Here is a 7,590-nt window from a genome sequence, read left to right as displayed (position 1 = left end):
CCTTCCAATTTCCCCCCACTCCATTCTCCTAACTCCCCATGTCCTCCATGCTATTTGTTATGTTCCACAAATAAGTGAAACCATATGATAATTGACTCTCTCTGCTTGACTTATTTCACTCAGCATAATCTCTTCCAGTCCCGTCCATGTTGCTACAAAAGTTGGGTATTCATCCTTTCTGATGGAGGCATAATACTCCATAGTGTATATGGACCACATCTTCCTTATCCATTCGTCCATTGAAGGGCATCTTGGTTCTTTCCACAGTTTGGTGACCGTGGCCATTGCTGCTATAAACTTTGGGGTACAGATGGCCCTTCTTTTCACTACATCTGTATCTTTGGGGTAAATACCCAGTAGTGCAATTGCAGGGTCCTAGGGAAGCTCTATTTTTAATTTCTTGAGGAATCTCCACACTGTTCTCCAAAGAGGCTGCACCAACTTGCATTCCCACCAACAGTGTAAGAGGGTTCCCCTTTCTCCACATCCCCTCCAACACATGTTGTTTCCTGTCTTGCTAATTTTGGCCATTCTAACTGGTGTAAGGTGGTATCTCAATGTGGTTTTAATTTGAATCTCCCTGATGGCTAGTGATGATGAACATTTTTCCATGAGTCTGATAGCCATTTGTATGTCTTCATTGGAGAAGTGTCTGTTCATCTCTTCTGCCCATTTTTTTGATATGATTATCTGTTTTGTGTGTGTTGAGTTTGAGGAGTTCTTTATAGATCCTGGATATCAATCTTTTGTCTGTACTGTCATTTGCAAATATCTTCTCCCATTCCGTGGGTTTCCTCTTTGTTTTCTTGACTGTTTCCTTTGCTGTGCAGAAGATTTTGATTTTGATGAAGTCCCAAAAGTTTATTTTGGCTTTTGTTTCCTTTGCCTTTGGAGACATATCTTGAAAGAAGTTGCTGTGGCTGATATCGAAGAGATTACTGCCTATGTTCTCCTCTAGGATTCTGATGGATTCCTGTCTCACGTTGAGGTCTTTTATCCATTTTGAGTTTATCTTTGTGTATGGTGTAAGAGAATGGTCAAGTTTCATTCTTCTACATATAGCTGCCCAGTTTCCCAGCACCATTTTTTGAAGAGACGGTCTTTTTTCCACTGTATATTTTTTCCTGTTTTGTCGAAGATTAACTGACCATAGAGTTGAGGGTCCATATCAGGGCTCTCTACTCTGTTCCACTGGTCTATGTGTTTGCTTTTATGCCAGTACCATGCTGTCTTGGTGATCACAGCTTTGTAGTAAAGCTTGAAATCAGGTAACGTGATGCCCCCAGTTTTATTTTTGTTTTTCAACATTTCCTTAGCGATTTGGGGTCTCTTCTGGTTCCATACAAATTTTTGGATTATTTGCTCCAGCTCTTTGAAGAATACTGGTGGAATTTTGATTGGAATGGCATTAAAAGTATAGATTGCTCTAGGCAGTATAGACATTTTAACAATGTTTATTCTTCTGATCCAAGAGCATGGAATGGTCTTCCATCTTTTTGTGTCTTCTTCAATTTCTTTCATGAGTGTTCTGTAGTTCCTCGAGTACAGATCCTTTACCTCTTTGGTTAGGTTTATTCCCAGGTATCTTATGGTTCTTGGTGCTATAGTAAATGGAATTGATTCTCTAATTTCCCTTTCTGTATTTTCATTGTTAATCAAGATAAAGAGTCATATTGATATGAATACATTAATAGTAGGAGATCCTAACATGCTTCTCTCAGAAATAGACAGATCATCGAAGCAGAAAATCAATAAAGAAACAAGAGCATTGAATGACACATTGGACCAGATGGACCTAATAGATATATACAGAACATTCCACCCTAAAACAACAGAATACTCATTCTTCTCAAGTGCACATGGAACCTTCTCAAGAATAGACCACATACTGGGTCACAAATCAGGACTGAACTGATACCAAAAGACTGAGATTATTCCCTGCATATTCTCAGATCAAAATGCTTTGAAAATGGAGCTCAATCACAAGGAAAAGTTCTGAAGGAACTCAAACACCTGGAAGCTAAAGACCACCTTGCTTAAGAATGCTTGGATCAACCAAGAGATCAAAGAAGAACTTAAACAATTCATGGAAACCAATGAGAATGAAGACACTTCAGTCCAAAACCTATGGGATACAGCAAAGGCGGTCCTAAGGGGGAAATACATAGCCATCCAAGCCTCCCTTAAAAAAATTGAAAAATCCAGAACACACCAGCTGTCTCTACACCTTAAAGAACTAGAGAATCAACAACAGATCAAACCAACTCCACACATAAGAAGGGAAATAATCAAGATTAGAGCTGAGATCAATGAGGTAGAAACCAGAGATACAGTAGAACGTATCAATGAAACTAGAAGCTGGTTTTTTGAAAGAATCAATAAGATCGATAAATCATTGGCCACACTAATCCAAAAGAAAAGAGAGAAAGCCTAAATTCATAAAATTATGAATGAAAAGGGAGAGATCACAACTAACACCAAGGAAGTAGAAACAATCATCTGAAGTTATTATCAACAGTTATATGCCAATAAGCTAAGCAATCTAGATGAAATGGATGCATTCCTGGAAAACTATAAACTCCCAAAATTGACCCAGGAAGAAATCGACAATCTAAATAGACCGATATCTAGTAACGAGATTGAAGCAGTGATCAAAAACCTCCCAAAAAACAAGAGCCCAGGACCCGATGGATTCCCTGGGGAATTCTACCAAACTTTCAAAGAAGAAATAACACCTATTCTCCTGAAGCTGTTTCAAAAAATTGAAGCAGAAGGAAAACTTCCAGACTCTTTCTATGAAGCCAGCATTACCCTGATCCCTAAGCCAAATTCTCCTACCAAAGAGGAGAATTTCAGACCAATATCACTGATGAATATGGATGCCAAGATTCTCAACAAGATCCTAGCAAACAGGATCCAACAGCACATTAAAAAGATTATCCACCATGACCAGGTGGGATTCATTCCTGGGCTACAAGGATGGTTCAACATTCGCAAATCAATCAATGTGATACAACAAATTAATAAGAAAAGAGAGAAGAACCACATGGTCCTCTCAATTGATGCAGAAAAAGCATTTGACAAAATCCAGCATCCGTTCCTGATTAAAACGCTTCAAAGTATAGGGATAGAGGGAACATTCCTGAACTTCATCAAATCTATCTATGAAAAACCCACAGCGAATATCATCCTCAGTGGGAAAAAGCTTGCAGCCTTCCCGTTGAGATCAGGAACATGACAAGGATGCCCACTCTCACCACTCTTGTTCAACATAGTATTAGAAGTCCTAGCAACAGCAATCAGACAACAAAGAGAAATAAAAGGTATCCAAATTGGCAATGAAGAAGTCAAACTCTCTCTCTTCGCAGATGACATGATTCTTTATATGGAAAACCCAAAAGGCTCCTCCCCCAAACTACTAGAATTCATACAGCAATTCAGTAACGTGGCAGGATACAAAGTCAATGTACAGAAATCAGTGGCTTTCTTATACACTAACAATGAAAATAAAATCTTTTTTAAAAAGTATAGTAAATGTTTCTGGTTTTGTAATAGAAAATAAATTAGCTCTCTAGATTGAGCCAAGTTACCAGTTCATCTCAGCTCAAGCACAATTTGTCCTGAGATTTTAAGAAAAAGAAAAGTCTTCTAAGATCTCAGTTTCCTCTTGGAGGATTTCCGGATTCACGACAGCTCAAAAGTATTGTGATCACACAATTCTTACAGATGAAAACAATTTGTACAATCAGATTCCATCAAAAATGTGAAGTCATTCTAACCACTTTCTTTCTTTCTTTTTTTTTTTTTTGCTACGTACTTAAATTCTCCACAATTATAAATAATACTAAATAAACAACTTAGTATTAAAAATAATACTAAGTAAGCACCCGTAGGGTGCCTGGGTGGCTCAGTCAGTTAAGCCTCCGATTCTGGGTTTCAGCTCAGGTCATGATCTCAGGGTCATGAGATCGAGCCCCATGTTGGGCTCCCCACATTGGAGGATATATTGTTCCTGTCAAACATTGGATATGATTGGATTTTTTTCTGGGTGACTAAAATTATCTTTGTTGTTGTTGTTGTTGTTGTTGTTTTAAGATTTTATTTATTTACTTGACAGACAGAGATCACAAGTAGGCAGAGAGGCAGGCAGAGAGGGAGAGAGGAGGAAGCAGACTCACCGCTGAGCAGAGAGCCTGATGCGGGACTCGATCCCAGGACCCTGAGATCATGACCTGAGCTGAACACAGAGGCTTTAACCCACTGAGCCACCCAGGTGCACCTTTTTGTTGTTTTTAATTTGTATCTTCCTGATAAATAGGAAAGTTGAACTTCTTATTTTTTTTGGCTGTCTATATTTCTTCTACTGTTAATTACATGGCTCATAACCTTTATGCATTTATCTATTTAGACATTTATCTTTTAATTTATATTTATAGCAGCTTTTCATAGATTATAAATATTAATTTATGTTGCAAGCATTTCCCTGTATTCCTTTGTCCATTAACTTTGTGCTGTCGTCATTACAAAGAAAGTTTAATATTTAGGAAGTCAAATTTGACAATCCTTCTTTTGCTCTAGGAAGAAATTTTCTGCCTTAAGGTATTTCCTTTGAATGTTTTTATAGCCATGTGTGTGTGCATGTGTGTTTGTTCAATATGCATTTGTAGTTTATCTACAATGTGGTAAATTCTTTGAGCTGGAAATCTAATATTGTTTTCACAAGTGGACAGCCATTTGTCCCATAGACATTTGTGAAATAGTCTCAATTTTCACCCACATAAAAATAAATGCCCCATTTACCTTATATTAAATTCTCACATTAACAGAAATCAGCATCTGTGCTCACCATTCTGATTCATTGATCTTGTTTGTCTTTCTATGGCAAAACCACATAGATATGTTTATATTGGGAGTTCTTTCACTGCTCTATTACTTTTAATTTTTTAAATTAGCAGTTCTTGATTTTTTTTCTAAACTAACTTTATAATTAATTTTCAAGTTCTGTGAGGAATCCTTTAAGGTTTTATTTTGAATTACTTTGAATTCCTAGACTATTCTTGGAGGAAATATTATTTAATATCAAATCGGTCCATAAGGAAACACAAAAAGTACCTATAATTTATTTGTGACTTTTCTTTAAATATTTTATTTATTTATTTGACAGAGAGAGAGAGAGAGAGATCACAAGTAGGCAGAGGCAGGCAGAGAGAGAGAGAGAAGCAGGCTTCCCGCTGAATGGGGCTCGATCCCAGCACCCTGAGATCATGACCTGAGCTGAAGGCAGAGGCTTAATCCACTGAGCCACCCAGCCACCCCTTATTTGCAACTTTTAAAAAGGTGTTTTTTTTTTTTTTTTTTTTTTAATTTGAGAGAGAAAGATAGTGAGAGAGAGCATGAGTTTGGTGGGAGGGGCAGAGGGCGAGGGAGAAGCAGGGGAGGATGACAAGAGGTTCTATCCCAGGAACCTGGGATCATGACCTGAGCTGAAAGTAGGCACTTTACACATTGAGTCACCCAGACACCCTTATTTGTTGTTGTTGTTTTGTTTTGTTTTTGTTTTTGTTTTTGTTTTTTTTTGGTATCTTTAAGTGAAGCTTTATAATTTTGTTTTTGGGGGGAATTTATCTAATCTTATTAGTTTTTAAGTTTATTACTTGCATTTCTGTAATTTTATTTTTGTAGGTTCAGAAAGACAAAAGAAAAGCTTTCTTATTTAGTTTCTTGCTTGATTTAGAATGCGGATTGAATTTTTCATCTGTTAAAAAAATGGTATAAAGGTATACACCCTCACATGATTTTTTTAAATGACTGAGATGATATATGAAAATAACTTTACCTACAAGAAGAATTATATAAATATAAGGTGACATTACTATAAGAGTTTGAAAGATAAGGACTAGGTCTATTGAAATATTTTGTTAATGATATGTATGTTAATATATACTACATTTAAATATATACTATTTATAAATATAGTGTATATATATAAAATTTTAGTTTTGATTGTTCAAGCTTTTCTGCATTTGGACAGGTTCTATTTGATTATTAACTATTTCTTTCTTCATTTCTCATACTAGTAATACCTGGGTAATAATGCCCCAGGAGTCTAAACATTGTAAATATTATGTTAACTCAGAAAATAAATAGTAAGTATTAACTTACACTATCTGCTTGTCAAGAAAGTCAACTTTACAGGTTAGGAATATGAGTTCAACTAACATTGAAAACCCAAATAAGGGTTCTTATTATATTTTCTCAAATGAAAGAAACAGAGATTAATGTTAATCTCTCTGCACCACAATTCTATGAAAAGACCTAGGTCTTCTCCATCTTTACTTCTGCCATTATTATGTATCTCTATTCAGTGTCAAGCTGACTATTACAGCTACAGCCTTCTTGTTCTCATTCAAGGCAAAAAGTGACACCCCATCACCCGCATATGAAGGACACTTCCAGTAATATCCATATACTTTTATTAGGAAAATAATAGCTTTCCCCTGGAATGTTTCCTGTGCAAAGCTATGTCACATAGACAACCCTAGATTTTGAAAGAAGACCCAGAAATGTGTTTTATCTTTGCTAGTCTTTGGTAAGACAGCTAAAAATAGTGAGGTTTGAGGGGTTTCAAAATGTGTTTTGGATCAACCACTCTACATTTCCAGCCTAATAAATTTGAAAGGAAATTGGCCAAAAAAAAAAAAAAATTCATTGACTCATGATTTATTATCACAAATGACATTTATTTTCATTATTTTAAATGTACCCATATTCCTAATAGGTCAAATGACTATACACAGAGAACTTTATGACATTTTTCAAAGAACCACAGATAAATAAAAATTTTTTTAAATGTAGCAGCATCATGAATCACATATTAGTACACAATTTCCACAACTTGTTCTTCTCTGGTCTGCTTCATCATTGAAGCTGGGAAATATTTCTATCTATTAAGAGTAAACTGAATTATATGAAGGAGGAAATAAAAAGCACACACATAAATAGATTTAATGGATAGTTATATGAAACTATTCTAATATTGAGTAATAAGGGAAACTGCAACAAATATTCAATGTCTATTATTGGTCAGGCAGTATATCAGGCACAGTAGATAAAATCTTTAGCAGTAGAGATACAATCCCTGCTCTCCCACAGCTTACCGTTCAGTAGAACAAAGAGAGGAGTAGCTCTGTTTTAGAAATTTATATAATTTTAGAAGTTATATATAAATTTAGAAATTTATATAATCAAGGCCAAACTATAAGAGGTGTTATTAACCTCCACATTTTTTTAAGGGAAAAAAAATGAGTCTTAAGAGGAAAAGTGGCTTAGACAATGACTTAGAGTTCAGAACAGATCAAATATTAGTCAAGTAAGCCAAGTAAGTGAAATCCCTTATACCCCCCTACACCACCATCCAGTGCTAAGTTTATATTATAATGAAGTTTAATTATTTATATTTTACCCTATTAAATTGTTGTCAGTCTCTAGCAAACTGCTGCACGTACAGCTGAATAATCTAAAGTCATATCTCTTTAAGTTCTCTGGATCTTGATTTTGTCATTTATAAAACAGATAATAATTTCTCATAAA

The sequence above is a fragment of the Enhydra lutris genome, unplaced genomic scaffold (genome assembly GCF_002288905.1).
Source record: "Enhydra lutris kenyoni isolate GAN:26980312 unplaced genomic scaffold, ASM228890v2 scaffoldscaffold3, whole genome shotgun sequence".
NCBI classification, from domain to species: domain Eukaryota; kingdom Metazoa; phylum Chordata; class Mammalia; order Carnivora; family Mustelidae; genus Enhydra; species Enhydra lutris.
Note: the sequence above shows the minus strand (reverse complement) of the source record.